Raw genomic sequence first — 18,980 nt, forward strand, 5'->3', positions numbered from 1 at the left:
ATGGAATGAATAAATGAATGAGTGAATTCAGCCAAGTTGGAGGGAGAATCATCTAGAATCAAAATCCTTGTTCCTGCAGAAATTATCCAGTAAGGCTCTTTCCTTTGAATTCTATTGTTCATTAACCTCTGACATTAAACACTTATCCATTTTGTCTGTATCTACTATGTGTTCAAAACCCACAGTATTTAAAGGAGGTCTTTGGTAGAGAACACAACACATTTATCAAAAGCCCTCCTTCAGATCTGAGTTTGCATGAAAAAGGAGAAATTCTAGATTTGTTTTCTTTTTCATGTTTGTTTGAATTTGCCTCGGGAACAACACACAAAATTTCAGGATGCAGCCAAGATGGTGTGTTCATAATCAATCTCTCTCTTTCTCTCTCTCTCTCTCTCTCTCTCTCACACACACACACACACACACACACACACACACACAAACATCTGTCTCTCAGCCTTCTGAATCCCATTGAAAGCCCTGAGAATATGAGAGATTTTATGAAAGGTTGTCTTTATGTGATACATATTCAAGGTCTCCTCTGAGATGAACCCAAACCCTTGAAATACTCCAGGCTGAAAGCTATTACCTACATCAAGTGCAACTGTCTACCTCTTCAAGGCCTTTTGACTTTCCAAGAAGGCGTATTCTACATTGCCTTTGGAGCTAAGAAAACCTCCAACTACTGGTAGACAATATGACAATGAAAATATGCCAGCAGCTCCTACCATATTATCCCAGATATATTTCCTCTGCCAGGCCCAGGGCTGGCAGCAACATCCCATCCTGTATCTGTTGGATATTGTCCTCTCATGACCTCAGCAAAAGGACCAGTGAGAAGGTCACCGGCTGCCACCATTTATCAAACATCTATCATGTGTCAGAAACTGTACTGTAAATATAAAGAACCTAAGACAGTGGCCACACTGTAAATGTCACCAAGGACCAGGGATTACCCCTTGGTGGGTCTGTAGGTACCCAGCAGACGCCAGCATTACTGTCAACTGGCCGCTGGCTCTTTGGTGGCTCGGCCTGCCTCCTTGTCTTCCACACTGGAAGAACCAGGCATCAAGCATCTGGGCTGGAGGGCAGGGTTGGGGGCATGGAGGGGAGAAAGCCTCCCTCAGCCAGGCAAAAAAACGTGTGTGAATTTGGATGAAAGATTAACCAGGTTCAGCTGTTCTCCACTACAGTTTCAAGCAATGAAATCCAATTCATACAGCGTCCATGTACAATGAGGGATCGGGATGGGAGTCCCCACTCTTGCTGACTTGTTCTCAGGCCCCCTTCTCTGCGTGTATAGGACCACACCCCTAGACTCCCAGCGTGCTTCCAATGGCCACACCTTGACCAGCAGAGAGGACCCTCCATGCCCCCCATCACCCCCATGCTTTTTTCCCCTTCCTTCTTCTCCCCCAAATCCCCCACTTCCTCATCTGCCATAGATGTCATCATTTCTACTCCACTTGACAGAGAGAGAACATTTGAGCCCTGAGAGGAAGAGAAGACGCTCAGGGGAGAGGTCTTTTCGGGTTAGGCCTCCAGGTTGAATACCTTACGAAAAGAAAATACTCAATCAGATGAGTTGTCCTGTAAAGGTTTATCCTTTGCAAGCATATCCTTGGACGGGGGCAATCCAGGGAGATGGTGGGCAGAGAAATCCCACCCCAAACATAGAAGCACTGCTGCTGCTGCTGTTGTGTGCCTTGTGTATATTACCTCATGGCAGCCACAAAACAACTCTGCATGAACAGCCCTATTTCACAGATGAGGAAATAATGCTCCAAGAGCTTGCTGGATTATTCCAATGTCAATTATGTTGATTATGTTGACCATTAGCCCTTCCCTATAGGGTTCTGAGTTAGAGACGGCCACAGGAGGAAGCTATGCAAGATTGGGGGGCGGTGTGCAGAGATGAAGTGAAGCAGGGGCTCTCTGAAGGAGTTCAGGGTCAGGTTTGGGGACACACAGAAACAGAGATGCCCATCAGGTTCCGGCTTTTTCTTCCTTTCGTCCATTCCATGTCCTGCTCTTCTTCCAAAATGCGAACTCTGCTGACCAAAGTGACCCCACCCACCACCCCCGGATGTTTGACCGCAGACCCACAGAGGGAGTAACTTCCTGCTACCCTCTGTATGAGCTCCCTTTTGCTGTCCCATTTTGGCAGCTGGATATGCCTGACCTCCTCATCACCAGAGCTTCAGGAAGCCAGTTTGTGACTTCTCAGATCCTGCAATTCCCCTTCTAGATCTAAAGTATAATTTCTATAATTTATCCCTTCTTCCAAATATACCTAGTTCTGCTTCCCAGACTGAACTCCAACCAGTAAAGAGAAAATTAACTTATATCCAAAGGCCACAGACCTAGGAAGTAGCAGAAGCAGAAGCCAGGAAGGTATGAAGTCGGTGGTCAGCACTGAGGGTGGGACCAGAAGTGGCAAAGCTCATCTAGCCCTATAGGCTAGCTCCAAGGGAGCCCCTGGGGCTCCAGGCATGTTTTCCAAGTCATGACAAGCGTCAGTGGGCACTGAAGGCCCTGGTAGTAGAGTGTCCCATCCAGTGGTGGCATCTAGTGTCCAGAGCAAGTGGCTGAGCCCCTCAAGCTTGTGGACAACCATCCTATCCATCAGAAGACCCCATCAGTGACCAGGTAACAAGGGGCATCCTCCCTATCTCCTCCTTTCCAGGAAAGAGGACAGATCAGCTATCAGAATCCAGCCAAGCAGGGCCACCACCCCCCTTTGGAACTAGAATATGAGGCTCAGGAGCTGGACTTCAGGAAGAGGAAGCAGCCGAACATCAGCTCTGATTTCCAAGCCCCACCCCAGGACAGGCTGTGGCTGCTAGTGATCGGTCTGCCCTGATGAAGCTTGGTTCAGGAACCAAGGAGCCTTTGGAAGGAAGCCTTAGTAACACCCTCTGGAAGGGCAGGACTGGGGAAGGGTGGCAAGGGAGGTACTGACACCCTTGGATTTTCCAAAAAGAGCCTACGGAGAAACACAGCATCAGAATTGAGAGCTCAGACCCCAGAGACAAACAGAGCAGGGGGGAGAATAGGACACATGTTCCTCATGGTACCAAAACCCTCCTGTATGAGTGGTAAAGGGCTCTCAGCCTGCTGTAGACAGTGTCCTGTGTTCAATGTTGAACCACAAAGTAGAAGTAAAGCACATCACTACTAGAAAGTCTAAGCAAGCTGCCTGGTTTTGCAAGTGAAACCTTTGAAGGCATCTGTCCTCCTCCTTGACCATCTCTACCTAGAAAGCAACCTCTTCTCACCAGTCCTGCCTCTACTCAACACTCAAGATCAATTCATCTAATTTGTGGATAAGCGCATAGGCTTGGTCACCACGTTCACTGGCTTAAAGTCCCAGCCAGCTCACTTCTTCTTGAGCCTGTTTCCTCCTCTATAAAATGTGGATAAAAGGAATATCTATCAGAGCTTGCCTGAAGGTTAAGTGACTTCATAGTGTAACTGGCTAGGAATACACAGGGCTTACTGTAAGGGTTTAATAAATGCTAGCTCATAATTAAGCACTTACTGTTTTCCAGGCAAAGCTGCAACAGACGTAATCTTTGACCTCATCAAGGGCTGGTGGGAACTCTGTTGTGTGTAGCAGCAGCCCCAGCTCAGGGGCCACGTAACGGGTATCCTGTCTGCCCAGTCCGTGGGCAGCACCTACCAGACAGCCACAGCTGGATTTGCATTATGGATGGAATTGTGCCCCCTGCCCCCCGCAAAAAAAAATAGTTGACGTTCTACCCAACCAGTATCACAGAATGTGACCTTCTGGGGAAATAAGGTCTTTACAAAGGTAATCAAGTTCAAATGAGGTCATTAGGGTGGGCTCTATTACAATATGACTGGTGTCCTTATAAAAACAGGAAGTTGGGTCACATAGGCAGACAGGAACAGAGGGAAGATGACATGAAAACACACAGAGAAGATGGCCATGTGACTGACGGGAGGCATCTACAAGACTAGTGCCGGCAAACACCAGAATCTAGGAGAAACAAGGAAGGATTCTCCCCTAAAGACTTCAGACAGAAATCAACACCCTGATTTTGGACTTCCAGGCTCCAGAACTGGGAAACAATACAATTCTGTTGTTTTAATCCACCCAATTTTGGTACTTTGTTATGGCCGCCCTAGGGAACTAATATAGACTCTGTGGCCTTGACCCTTGGCTAGAGCTGCCTGGACTCTGGAGTGATGGGGGGCCCACCTCCCACCTGACATGGGGATGCGGAAGCAAAAGAAGCTAATCAGCAAAGAAAATAGAATCACAAAAAAAGCAATACATAGAGAAAGCCAGTTTTGGTTGCTGTTAGATTCTGTTTGGTTGCTTTTTAAGTGTTGACTGAATTCCTTCCCTGAACTCTGAAAGCACCTAAACGTCCTTGTAATAAATTTTCCTCTAGGTCTTAATCTAGCTCAAGTGGGTTCTTATAATGTGCAACCAAAGAAACTTAAAAAATATGACATCCAAAAAAAATGCAATGGCCACTATGGTTCAACATTGTTAATGTCACCTCCCAGATATGGCAGACAGTGTTAGCACCAAGAATGTGTGGAGGACAGAGGTTCCCTCCACATGACAGTGAAAGGAGGTTTTCATACCGAGACTTCACGGGATACCTAAGAGCTGACCAGCAGGAGAAGCACTCCAGGCAGCAGGGACCACGTTTTAGATTCTTGTGTTTCTGCAAGATTAACACTGAGCTGGTTGATATCAGGAAGGTTTTTTATCATTCTTGAGCTGAAAAGCAATCAACCTGGAAACAAAACCACTGCCCAGTTGCCATGTTAAATTGAGCTAGGCATCGAGAGCTGTCCTGCACCTTCCTGTTTTCAAAAGAAAGCCTCCAGGTCTCTGCCAACTGAGACCCCATCTATTGATCCCACAGCAAATTGACTCCCCTGCCTGTGTATTGCAATTCAGACATGGACATTGAAAGATGTTACCTTCTAATCACAAGAGCAGCATTCGAGCTGCACAAATATTTGCCTTGTTCCTTGACACTCCACCAATTAAGACAAAGTAGAGAGGAAAATCTCATTACAGCAGGTTGAATGAACGGAATGCTCTGGTTAGCAGGCACCCTCAAGGGATGCATGGAATTGGGAGACAGGTCTTGTGGTCAGACAATAGATCCTTCCCTCTCATCCCAGGATGGAATAATGTAGGATGTTTCTTTAGAGTCAACATATATTGTGATCCAATTGACTCTTCGTACAAGTGTCCCTCCCATAAATAAGCATCCTTTTCTAATCCCGGCCCAGAATCTCAACCACCCATTGTGCCTTGCTCTCAAGTTCTTTTGCTTTCTCATTTCCTCTGTTTCCATTTTCCTTTCTCTGCTTTTCTGTTCTGTTTTTCTCTTACTCCATCTTAGTTGGGGGTCTAGTGGGAAAGCAGCTTCCTGCCAAAAAAGAGGGAAAGGGAAACAGTGAAAGCATTCTCCATCTGCCGGTGACATCAGGGGAAGAAAAGATGAAAAAAATAAGCGTGTGATTTCATTCCATTCCGGTGTCAGGCTTACTGCTGCCGACAGTCCTCTTGGTCCCAGGCCAGGGCATCCTGTGTCCATGCCAGGCTGAGCCAGGTATAATGGGGAGATTAAGAGCCCAGCCCAGACCAGAGCAGCTCAGGCAGTCTGGCAGCTCTTATTACTGTCAAACTGCAGGAAAACAATGCAGTCCACCCATGTGCACCACCAGGAAATCTCAAAAACCGCATCCTGGAGAGAAGGGAAGGAGAAGCCTTTCGGGAAATGACTGCTCCCTGCAGTTGGGGCACCTCAATGGGCACCACCAAAGCTGTCTGCTTGTGGCAAGGTGGTCTCCAGTGAATGATTGACACTTGCTCTGTCTGGGTCTGAGAGCCGTAGAGGCGAACAACACACTCACAGGGCCTGGGGAAAGCTCCAAGTCTAGAAACAGCCTTGCAGACCAGGTCCTCCGTGGGGGCACCTAACACGACCAGAACATACCCAGCCACAATAGAGCAAGGCCGGAAGGTGCATGGGAGGGAGGCCGGTGAGGAAGGAGAGAAGAGATTCCAGCAGAAGGAACAGCAGGAGAAAGTAGGGATACAGCAGGAATACATGGAAAAAGCAAGAGGATCAGAGATGATCACCTGGCCCAGGGCACTTGAAATTGATTGGCCCTGAAGAGAATGGAGCCAGTCCTGTGTCCTTACACCTTGTCCCCTAGACGTTTAATATAACATGAGCAGCACTATTCACAGTAGCCAAGACATGGAAGCAAACTAAGTGTCCATCCACAGAGGAATGGATAAAGAAGATGTGGTACATATATACAATGGAATACTACTCAGCCATAAAAAAGAATGAAATAATGCCACTTGCAGCAATATGGATGGACCTAGAGATTATCATACTAAGTGAAGTAAGTCAGACAGAGAAAGACAAATACCATATGATATCACTTACATGTGGAATCTAGGAAAGTAATATAGATGAACTTATTTGCAAGACAGAGAGAGACTCACAGACATGGAAGGCAAACTTGTGGTTGCCAAAGAGGAGGGGGAGGGAGGGATAAACTGGGAGTCTGGGATTAGCATATGCACATACGCGCGCTGGGACCTATTGTAGAGCACAGAAAACTATTTTCAGTGTCTTGTAATAACCTATAATGAGAAAGAATCTGGAAAAGAATAGATATTAATAGATGTATATGTATGGCTGAATCACTTTTTTGTACATCTGAAAGTAGCACAGCACTGGGGATCAGCTACACTTAAGATTAAAAAAAAGAAAGAAAAAATATACATATATACATAACACAAAGTGTACCATCTTAATCATTTCTAAGTGCACACTTCAGTGGCATTAAGTACATTCACATTGTTGTGCAACCATCACCACCATCCGTCTCCAGAACTCTCTTCCTCTTCTCCAACTAAAACTATATCCACTAAACACTAACTCCCCTTCTGCCTCACCCCACCAGGCCTTGGCCACTATCCTGCTTTCTGTCTCTGTGAACTTGACTACTCCAGGGACCTCACATAAGTGGAATTGTGCAGCATTTGTCTTTCTGTGAGTGGCTATTCCACTTAACATAATGTCCTCAAGGTTCATGCATGTTGTCACACTGACAGAATGTCCTTCCTTTTTTAAGGCTGAATAATAATCGTAAGAATGTTTGTACCATGAGCATGGAACTTGTACCATTAAAATAAGTTGAACTAAATAAAATAGGCATGAAAAGTGCAAAAAATTAAAATTAGAAAAGGAAATCTTTTGCTCTCCAGGACAGAAAACCCAGCCCAAACTGACTGAAGCAGAGAAAAGAGCTTGGTTGGCTCAGGGACTGAGGAATCCAGGGCAGGGCTGGCCTCAGTCACAGCTAGGTACAAGGGCTCACTGTTATCACCACCTGAACTGGTGGAGGCCAAGCGCTGGGCAGGATACTAGGAATAGAGGGGGGATTAAAGAAAGCACAGCCCCAGCCCTAACAGAGCCAGTGCCTTACCTGTCACCTCTCCTAACAGCTGCACCCATGGCAGACATCTCTAATTGATCCCCGCACTCTCTAGCCTGAGATCAGCTGGGCCTTTGGGTCTGCCTTCACACAGAGCTCCAGAAAAGCACCACTGATGGATTGGAATTGGCTCATGACATAAACCCACCTGCCATTCTTCCCCTAGAGCTCAGTGATGATAAATACAGCCAACACTTATTCAGGGCTCACTGTGTGTTCCAGGGGGGTTAGCTATAGTAACTCGTTTAACCCTCAGAATAGCCCCATGCAGTAGGGACTCTGTCACTAACCCCATTTTACAGATGAGGAAACAGAGGCACAGAGAGGTTGAGTAACCTCTCCACGGTTACAAAAACCAACAGATTATTGAATCCAGATCTGAACCTAGGCTTGCTGGCTACCCTGCAGGGTGTCACCTTGGGAGCCAGCCAATCCCCAACACCCTGCTGAATCCTCAACCCTTCTTCAAACCATCATGGAAACATGGAACACAACGACAGGATTCTAGAGGAAATGACACGATTTTCTAAAGTGCTTTCGCTTTTTATCCAAACTCAAAGAGAGGAGCTCAAATGAATTAAATTATAATTGGACAATATGGGGTTTGGGCTTGTAATTGTTGTAATTAATTTACCATCAATATAATCCAAGGAGTTAAAAATAATGGATTGAAAATGATTGAAAACCCATTGAAAATGTAATATGTACAAGTGAAAGACTCGTCTTACATAGAAAGTACTTAACCAAATATGACACACGCTAATAAATCTCTTTCTTATTCATTACGTGCTGCATATGTTACAGTTCACAGGCAGCTTATCAGTGGAGGATAAGGAGCTGTGCAATTGCTCTTTAAATCCTTCTCAAGACCCCCTTTTGGCATCAGAATAAATTTCGCAACAGCCTTCTTTTAACGCCTCTGCTTCTCATGCTTGGATGCATATTCTCACGGGAGCCCTCGGCTCAGGGCTCCATGCAAGGGAATCAGAGCATCAGAAGCTCTGGAAACACGGGCTGGGGTAGCAGAGGAGGGAGTCAGTGCGGTGAAGGGCACTGTTCTGACATCGGCCAGAGCTGGGTTCAAATCTCTCAGCTTGGCCACCGATAGCTGGGGGACTTTCAACCTCTCTGAACCTTGGTTTCTTGATTTTTAAAAACTGCACAAGCAAATTGCCTTCTCAAAGGGTTGTCATGAGAATTTAGAGAGATAATTATATCTGGGAATGAGTCCCAGCTTCCTTTCCTACCCAGAGGCCACAGTTCAAAGGCCAGCATATAAATAGGGATAGTCATGTGGGTCTCATAGGATTGGTGTTAGGATGACAATTATCATCCAGTATTCACTGGTACCCTTTGAGGTGCCAGGAACTCTGCTGAGACCCACACAAAGCAATGAACAAGAACTCTCTTACCTTCAGAGAGTACATAATCTAGCATGGGATGAAAAACTAACAGTGCGTAAGGGCCACAGTGAGGTGTGTCCTCTAGGAAACCCTGAGGTGCTTTAATCACTCAGAGGGCCCTGCCTTATACCTCCTCAGTGATGTCCTGTGTCTGACATTCCAGTCCCAAGGGACAACAGGAGAAAGCCGGAAGGATGGGGCTGAGGGTAGAAAGAACAAAGGCAAAGCTTTAGAGAAACCTTCGAGCAGGCTGGTTGAGGAAGTAGAGAGCTTACTGGAACACCAGGGGGTTGCATGGACCGGACCCTGGGCCAACTGAAATCAACATCTGCTGGGAAAAAGAAAGTCAGAACCGGAAGAAAAAGCCATTCCTGACTTCCAGGCACTCCAAACACAAGGCTGGTGGCAGCCAAACTAGCCACAGGCCCACCTGCTGGAGCACTGGATACAGCTCAGACAGTACCTGCTGAGTCCCCAAATGGCGGCCACAGCAAGAGACACTCTCTGTGGCCAATGACCTCAAATAAATTCACCTTCCCCAGACCAGAACTGCCAAAGGGGAAGCCCCGTTCCATGCGCAGTCCTTACAAAGGGAAGGAAGGGAGGGAGGAAGGGAGGGAGGGAGGGAGGGAGGGAGGGAGGGAGGGAGGGAGGGAGAACAAATTCACGTGAGAACCACATGTCCAGGCAGCTGTACAGATGAGGCTGTTGGAGAGTGACGGCCGCTGCTTTTGACTTCAGTTTTACCACCAGTCAGGGAGATCCTCCTTTGCTCTGAATAAATCCGCATTAAGATGAGAGAGATGTCTAGACACCTTTAATTCAGAAAATCCCTCCTTCTGAAAGGAAATCATTCTCTACTTGGTAGGGATATCAAAAGGCAGTTGTAAGGTGATATAAAAAGCATGGATTTGGGCATCAGACAGATCTATGTTCAAAACCCAAGTCTGGTACTTACTAAATACCTTTGTTCTGGGAAAGTCAGAATGTCCCTGAGTCAGATTTTCTAATTACAATTGGGGTGTTGTTAGGATTACAATTTCATTCAGTATTCACTGAGACCCTCCCAGGAGCCAAACACTGTGCTCGGACCCACACAAAGCAATGAATAAGATGAGGCTCTTGCCTTGGGAGAGCCCATATTCTAGCACGGGATGGATAGCAAAGAGCCACAGTGCAGGTATCTGGCTTGTGTAGTAGAATCTGCATAGCAGAATCACTAAGCATGGGGCAAAACAGCTGTGCCGGAGAGCAGGGGAGGGAGGGAGAGTTCACGGAGGAACAGTGTTGAGCTTGTCTCAAAGGACGACTTAGGGCCTTCTGGTAGACCAGATGCCACTGGTATTCCAGGCAGTGGCACCTGCAAGGGCAAAGGCATGTACGTACAGGGGGAAGAAATGGTAAAAACAGTGGGAGGTGACAGCAGAGGGGGAGGGGTGGGCACACAAGGAGATGAGGAGAGGGTCTCATTCATTGAACTCAAGCGTCTGTGCTTTCCTGCACCAACATGATGCTTTTGCTCTATCTTGTCTTATTCACAAAGGCTTTGAGGGAGCCAAGTGTGAACTCTATTCAAAGGTCATTAAAGAGTAACTTTGGTATCCAGAGAAAACTCTAATTCTAAAAGGTACATGCACCCCAATGTTCAAAGCAGCACTATTTACAATAGCCAAGACGTGGAAGCAACATAAGTGTTCATGGACAGATGAATGGATAAAGAAGATGTGGTATGTATATACAATGGAATACTATTCAGCCATAAAAAAGAATGAAACAATGCCATTTGCGGCAACATGGATGGACCTAGAGATTATCATACTAAGTGAAGTAAGTCAGACAGAGAAAGACAAATATCATATGATATCACTCATATGTGGAATCTAAAAGAAAATGATACAAATGAACTTATTTACAAAACAGAAACACTCTCAGACATAGAAAACAAACTTATGGTTACCAAAGGGGAAAGGGGGAAGGGATAAATTAGGAGCTTGGGATTAAAATATACACTACTATATATAAAATAGATAAACAACAAGGACCTACTGTATAGCACAGGGAACTATATTCAATATCTTGTAATAACCTATAATGGGAAAGAATCTTTAAAAAAATATATATATGTATATATATATCTGAATCACTTTGCTGTACACCAGAAACTAACACAATATTGTTAATCAACTATATTTCAATAAAAATTTTTTTTTAATTTTTTTAAAGAGTAATATTGAAGTAACACAATTAGTCATGAAGTTTATTAAAGTGTCTGAAATTAGTAAGAGCTCAACACATCCTGGTTTCCTCCTATGCACTGAGATGGCAAACATTTCATTTTCTGGATGTTTCCATCTTCTCAGAATGTGTCCAGTGATTTAATGTCTCAACATCGCCTGTAGGGGGCAGGAGTAGAGAGAGGGGTCACGTCAAAGAAGGTCATCAAGCTTGAATGGAGCCATCGCCACAGGCAGGGGAGGGGTAAGGGAAATGACCAAGCAAGCTGCTGTACAAGAAACCCCTGGATCCTGTGGCTTTGACAAGATAGAAGGGCATTTTTCTTCCTTGTAACAGTCCAGGAAGGGTGGATAGGATCTGCGCCACGAGGTCCCTCAGGGACCCAGGCCCTTATCTTCAATCTTGGGCCTGAAGCTGCTGCATTTCCACATATACATTTAACCAAAGAACAGGGAAATTGAGGAAGTTTGGGGCAAACTGCTTGAGGTTGGAGGTACTTCCACTCACGTCCTATTGGCCTGAACTTAGTTGCATGAGCACATGTATGTTGAGTTGGGTGCCACCAGGCTGTCCAAGAAACAGCTAGGAAAGTAAGACTCAAGTTCAAAAACTTGCAGGGGGTAGGGGTGGGGTCCTCTGGTTCTTACGGAGCCTGGAACCCCCCGTCTTCTCACAAAATGCCCCGGAGGTTAATAAAGGAGGTGTTGTCAAATCATAATAACATGGCCCTGGGTTGCAGTCACTGCTTAGCTGCTTGCCAGCTGCCAAGACCTTGTACACGTCGCTCACTTGACCTCTCTGAGACTTTCCTCCTCTGTAAAAATAGGTTATGACGACAATGATGGCAATTTAAACAAAATACAAAAAGCGCCTGGCTGATGGTAAGTCTAATGAATGCTGCTTTCCCTTCCTTGTCAATAGAGGTGATTGAGTCTCTGAGTGAGACTAGGGTTCACTGAAAAAGTCTGGGGGGTCACTAGAGTCTTTCCATCAGGGAGACCTCACTGGAGCTGGGAGTTACAGTACATGGTCACAATCATAAGCAGACAGAAGTCACAGAAGCAAATAAAACACTCCATCTTTCAAGCAACATCACTGAGCACCCAGGGACCTGGGCTCAGCTTAGGACACGGTGAGGCCAGGAGGGAAAAAGACCGGCGTCGGAGGTGGAAAGTTTGGGTTCAGTTCCAATTCTGCCACCCAATGGTTAAGTGGCCTCAGGAGAGTCCCTGGAGCTCTCTAAACTTCAATTACTTTATTAATAGATGACAATAATGATACTTACTGCTATGGAGGATGGAGCCCTCAAAACAAGATTAGCGCCCTTATAAGAAGAGACCAGAGAACTTGCTCTCTCTCTCTCTCTCTCTCTCTCTCTCCCTCCCATGTGAGGACACAGAAAGAATGCAGCTCCCTGCACACCAGGAAGAGGGCTCTCACAATGAAAGGAATCTGCCAGCACCCTGATCTTGGACTTGCAGGCTCCAGAACTGTGAGAAATAAATGTCTGTTATCTAAGCCTGCCAGCCTATGGTATTTTGTTTTAGCGGCCCAAGCAGACTAAGACACCTTACTTTGTTGGGATAGTGGATGAGCTGCTGAAAATGTAAGTAAGGTGCCTAAATCAGAGCTGGCCCATAGTAGGTGCTCAATATATAGGAATGATGGTATCATCATCACAATTATTTCCATCATCATTTTTATCAGGTAACCCCTGCCCTCAAGGAGCTCACTGTCTGGTAGGGGAAACAGATATGGAAAACAATGCCTGGGGCATAATAACAGAAGCATGTGCAGGCACTGTGGCAGCCCTGGGGGTTTCAGAAATAAGGGGATCTTCCCCCAGGAATAAAGTTGGACTCACACCAAAAGCCATGTAGGCTCTTCTGCTGTGCCAAGCACTCTGGTACAGCTGAGCCTGGAGCAGGGGCTCCCAGGCAGGTGAGTGGAGCTGCCAAATGCATCCTGCCCCTTGGCCTCGCAACTAGCTGGGTACCGCTCTCCGCAGACACAGCAGGCACGGAAAAGCCGGCCACCTCTTGAGTTGTGGTACACGATGGCACCCTTCTGGGTGCACAAGCTGTCCCCGTTCTGATGCCAGAAACATAGCTGTGGCAATGTCATATGGAGATGGGTTTCGTCCCCCGCCCTCCCTCTCCACTATGCCTGGCAAAAAGTTAACTGTGCTTTATTTCACTTCAGGTCCATATGGCGCCTCAATTTCTGATCAGAGGTATTACAAATTACAGTCTGTCTCTGCAGAACATTAAAGTAGGCTCATTTCTTTTTCTGTGTCAACACGTTTGTTTCAATTGTTTGAGAGAATAGGCTAGATGGCGTTCTCGTCCTTGGAAGATAATTTCTTTTCTCTGCTCCCCAGTGACAGGACCTCGGTTAAGATGTTCACCTCCCCTCCCTACTCCATGCCCCTCCCATGATTTAATCTGCCCAGGGCAGGCAGGTTGTTTTGCAATTAAAGTTTGCCATCTAACCATTGGAAGAGAGATTAATTAAGGAAGAAAGGATTTTCTCTCTTTCTTGTGTGTTCAAATGCTTCTTTAATAAGAGGAATCAATGGAAATCAAAATAAAGGATTGGAAACTGGGTCCCTTGAGCCTCCCCCCGCCCCGCCACTCCCCAGGTCTCCGCAATCAACCCCTAAGGCACGTGGGTCTTTGGCAGCCTTTGCCCCGTAGCCCCGGTCAGATACCCTCAGAGAAATCAATTGGGCTCCCCTGTGGGGATGAGATGGACAGAAGGAAACTTAAACAGGATTTTTATAAATTTCAATACTAGCACAAAACAGAAGCAGGACAGCTTTATTGATTTAAACATTAAAATAACATGTGCTTTCTTTGCATTTTCCCAGAGGTGATAATGTTTCTTATTTTTAATCTAGATTGAAATCTCGGAGACTTTCCACAAGACTCTTGTGGTGATTACCAAAGATTAGTAATAACATGTCTAATTAGTGTAGGAAGACATAAAAATCAATGGCAGTTTGAAATGTTATACTGACTGGCAGCGCTCAGAAGAGAGCTGACGTGTGTCTCCAGAGATGGGGCAGCACCTGGCAGCCCCCATCTCAGCTCCAAGCCCCAGGAGTGGGCTTACACCCATCCCGAAGGAAGCTGAGGGCTTTGCAGAGGCTTCCCACGTTCCCAGGTCCCCTTTCTGTGAGCTTCTGATGTCTTTGTTGGAGGAAACAATAAAAAGGGAACATGATTCATCGGCAGGGGGGCCACAGCCAATTCAGTGAGCGCCCTGATGCCCAGTTCTGCCTCTCAGTGCAATTCAACAATATGTACCAAGCACCCTACCCCACACCATGCCCAGGGAGCAACGGAGGAAAGACCCAGCCCCTGTTCTCCACAAGGCCCTGATCCACTGAGCAAAGGAGGGTCCTATGGATGATGGAGCCCCATGTGCCCCCTCTCAGGCTCAGAACTCAGGAAGAAATTCCCAGGTTTGTTCAGTTCCATCTGGGCAGGAGGTAAGGGTCCCCTTTCCATCCCACACAAGACAGCCATACCTCCACCCACTGTCCAGCTCATCCTCTAAGATCCTTTCCCTCTTCATCTCATGGCCTCCCATGCTCTCTTCCCCAAGGCCCAGGGTCACCCAGGCCAGACAACAGGAAACAGCCCTACAAACTCTCCAGGGAGAATCTTCCTTCCACACCCAAGAAGGCATTTTCTCAGAGTCTCTGTTTCTGCTTCACCATATTGTCTCTGAGTGGGGGAGACAGCGGGAGGGAAAGACACCTAGGATGTCCAGATACAAATGCATGGATTATAGATTACAGATATGGCTCACCATTCAAGTCATGCTAATAACTTACACACTGTCCTAAGATGTATAATGAAGGGCCTCAGAAACACGGATGAAAGAGGGGTTAAGAGCTTGGAGATGGCCCTCGAAGGATGCAGAGGTGGGAAGTGGTGGTAAGGCTCATGAGAAGCCCACGTACAGGGGCAGAAGCATTAGAATGAGTGGGGAGGGAGAGCGAGGGATCCATGAGGTTGAGGAGTGATGGCCTCCCCTCCCCTCACGCCTCATCCCACCACCATCTCCCTCTGACCCCAAGACCAGGGCATCTCTCTACCACGACCACCAAAAGCCAACAATGGGCAGACATTCCCAGGGGTCTCTCCCAGCCTGGGAGATTATGCAGGACAGAGTGACAATGACGACACCATGTGGCCCTAAGAAGCAACAGCAGTCTCTGACGATCCTGAATGTGGATGTGGGGTTAAACCAACTCCATTGTGATGCTCAAAAAAGTCAAGATTGGGACAAGCTTCAGAGAGAGATACTAACTTCCTGGAAATAAGGCATGTTGGCTCTTAAGCAATTGCATGGGAAAATAAGACCTAAGTCTTCATTTGCACTTGGAGTTTGGGAAACTATTCATGCTGGTTCACGAAGGGTAGGGGTGTGGAGCCTGGGCAAGCTGCAAAGGGCAGTGAACGTCACTATGGAAAGTTCACCGTTTAAATTTTAATTTAGTTTTTAACTTTGAATTTTGAAATAAATTCAGACTTTTTAAAAAAGCTTCAGCAACAGTACAAATAATCCCCATATACCTTCATCTGCCCTCCCCTAATATTAATATCTTATGCAACCACAGTACAATGATCTAAATCAGGGAATCCAAATTGACACATGCTATGAATTAATCTACAGACCTTATTCAAACTTCTCCAAGTGTTTTACTCATGTTCTTTTTCTGATCCAGGACCCTGTGCAGGATCCCATATTGTATTTAGTTGTTAAGTCTCCTCCAGTTCCAGACTGTTCTCAGGCTTTGTCCTTTATGACCTTGATATTTTTGAAGAGTATTGGCTAGTTATTTTGTAGAATGTTCCCAAATTTGGATTTTTCTGAGGCCCCCTCGTGTCTACATTCAGTATCTTTCAGCAAAAGGACCACAGACGTGAATGAGGATGCCCTGGTTGGTACATCGGATCAGAACACACCTGATGTCATTATGTATCTCACCCCAGTAAGCTTAACTTGGGTCGCTTGATAAATTGGAACCTTGCTGGCTTCACTGTAAAGTTACCGCTCCTCCCTTTGTAATTAGTAAGTATCTTGGAAGGAGATACATTGAGATTATGTGAATACCCTGTTTCTCATCATACATTTTGCCCGTTCATTTTACCATCCTTTGGTTATTTTTGCCTGAAGCAACTATTACTGTGGAGTGTGCCTGCATTCCTTCCTTCTACCTTTGATAATTAGAATTCTACTGTAAGAATTCACTTTCCCTCCTCTTCAGTTTGTGTATTTAATGATCTACTAATGGATGCCAGTGTGGACTCCTGGATATTGGTGTTATTCCATGTATTATAATCCATTTCTATCACTTCTTTCATTGCTCAGCTTGTTTCAGATTTGGTCCCTGGGAGCTCCTTCAAGCTGGTTCCTGTGTCCTTTTGACATGACCCTGTTGTTTTATTTAAAGCAATTTCTTACTTGTTGGCACCAAGATATTCTGGGCTCATCTTGTGCTTTTCCTACCCCGGCCCTGAACCAGCCACTCGCTGATGCTTTTACATCCGATGACAAGTCATCACTGGTAGTGTGGAAGCACTCTGAAAACACACCCTGTGGTATATGTTATAATATCTCCCTCTGCACCAGCATAGAGCCCAGGCTTTGATCATTTATTTGCTCAATAAATATCCGGTTATTGAGTGAAATAGAATTTGTTGCACCTATTCCTTGGTCCCGCAAGAATGCACCAGCCCTTACCAGGCGCTAGGCCCTGTGATGGTTGTTAAGATAGAGGTTAACCAAGCCCAAAGCCCCCTTCCAAGAGCTCAGAAGCAAGAGGGGAAACAGGAAGCCAGTATAGCCAGAGGACAGCATGTGCTCAAACAAGGCACCAAAGACCACAGATATCACATCCCAAAGGAGATCCAAGGCACATGCAGAATTTACCAAAGAGCGATCTAAATTTTAGGAGTTTAACAACTCCTAAACTTCTCAATCATACCAAGGGTTAAGAGTTGGAGATTAGGGAGGACTTTTGAAGACAGCTTCTTGGGAGAAAGCTATGCTAAGTCCCAACCCCAGCCCTACCTCCAAGGGGAAGGGACACTATCTCCTAACCCAAGCCTGATGTCAGAGACTTCAAGGAAAGGAGATTAAGAAAGGATTTTTAGAACCAGCTGCTGTGTTGTTAATCCCAGCCCCTACCAAGGGCGAGGGTTGGGGCAGGGGGGTGTCTATATTTCACCTTGAGCTTCAAGAAAGGGGCTATGGGGTTTCAACAGAAGCCACCAAAGCACTTAATACATAGCCCCTAAATTGGAAGACATAAAGGGCTGGTGTCTGCTTCCTACCTGAGAAATACAAAGGGTGAGAGATGAGTGAGCCAGTCCCTGATAGACAAACCCTAGGAAATGTGGTGACAGTCAGGTTCTTTCTCTGCCGAAAAAGCATACAGGACAAAACATACAGGCATCTCCCATGGGCCAGGTAGGGTTTTAGATCCTATCCTACAGAGCCACTTAGAGATGCAATGGACCTCCACAGAAAGACCTAGAGGCACCCCTGGAAGTATAGAGGTCACATAAAGAGTAAGCAACAGGACCCAGGAAGATGCATCACTCACAACAAAGGAACTAGAGCTGAGAGGTCCTCAGAAATCAGATCAGGGTCTCTGAAGATGCAAAAACCCCACAAAAGTGCCCCCAAGAGAAAGACCCCCTTAAACCTCCTCAGGGACAGAAAATGTGACATCACAGCCCTCGAGTTCCAGGCACACAGGCTGTGCGGCTCCCCCCTTACCTCCTCTTCCTCCTCAGATGCCAACCATGCAGGGGTCAGGAGATGGTAGTAGAAAGATCAGGAGGGCTAGGAGGAGAAGCAAGAAGAAGGGAAAGAGAGGCGATGACACCCACCCCATCCCCGAATGTCCTGTCTGCACCAGGCTCAACATAGAAGCGTGGGTTTGATCGACTTTAATTCAGGTTGTGACCTTTGATTATCCTGTGGGACTGGGATTCTGTCTTATAACTTAGAGTGACCGTGAGAGTGTTTCTCCCCTACCTGGCCCAGAGCTCATCGACTGGCAGGGGAAGAGCTAGCCCCACAGAACAGGGAGGCAAACATAAAGTTGCGTTAGGATCACAGCCCACGATTTGTGTGATTTAAACAAATCCTTCAAAGGATGCAGGAACAAAGCGCTGTTAACAGCCCAAAAGGAGAACTTTAAAACAAACCATTAATTTCTGGGTGCCTCAGTGTCCTCGTCCAAAAGCAAAAAGAAAGGAAGAAATTAGGATCCTAAGAGCCTTCGGAAGATAACAAGGAGGAAGGGGTATCCAGGACTACCGTATCCATGCTCTGGGTGAGGCCTCTTACCTACATCACCTTATTTAATCTGTGCCTAAACACAGAGAAATGTGGTTGGATGCCAAATAAAGCCAGATAAAAGAAAACCATCTGTCTCAGAGGATGCCTCCACACCAGAAATCTTCATATGTGGCTCGGCTGATGGAAAAAGAGGAACAGCTTTCCGACGGTGACGACCTCCCCACGAGAACATGCCTCTCGCAAAGGATCTCCTTCATCCCTCTCCAGAAGAGGAGAAGAGGAAACACAAGAAGAAGCGCCTGGTACAGAGCCCCAATTCCTATTTCATGGATGTGAAATGCCCAGGATGCTATAAAATCACCACCATCTTTAGCCATGCACAGACAGTAGTTTTGCGTGTTGGCTGCTCTACCGTCCTCTGCCAGCCAGCCTACAGGAGGAAAAGCAAGGCTTACAGAAGGCTGCTCCTTCAGACGGAAGCAGCACTAAAAGCCCCTGGAATCAAGA

General features: G+C 46.3%; 1 pseudogene; it reads left to right on the forward strand.

Moving 5' to 3' along the window:
- The first annotated feature begins 18,678 nt into the window (after positions 1-18,678).
- Positions 18,679-18,980, forward strand: part of LOC133103302 (small ribosomal subunit protein eS27-like) — a 328-nt pseudogene continuing 26 nt past the window's right edge.

The sequence above is a fragment of the Eubalaena glacialis genome, chromosome 13, assembly GCF_028564815.1.
Source record: "Eubalaena glacialis isolate mEubGla1 chromosome 13, mEubGla1.1.hap2.+ XY, whole genome shotgun sequence".
NCBI lineage: Eukaryota > Metazoa > Chordata > Mammalia > Artiodactyla > Balaenidae > Eubalaena > Eubalaena glacialis.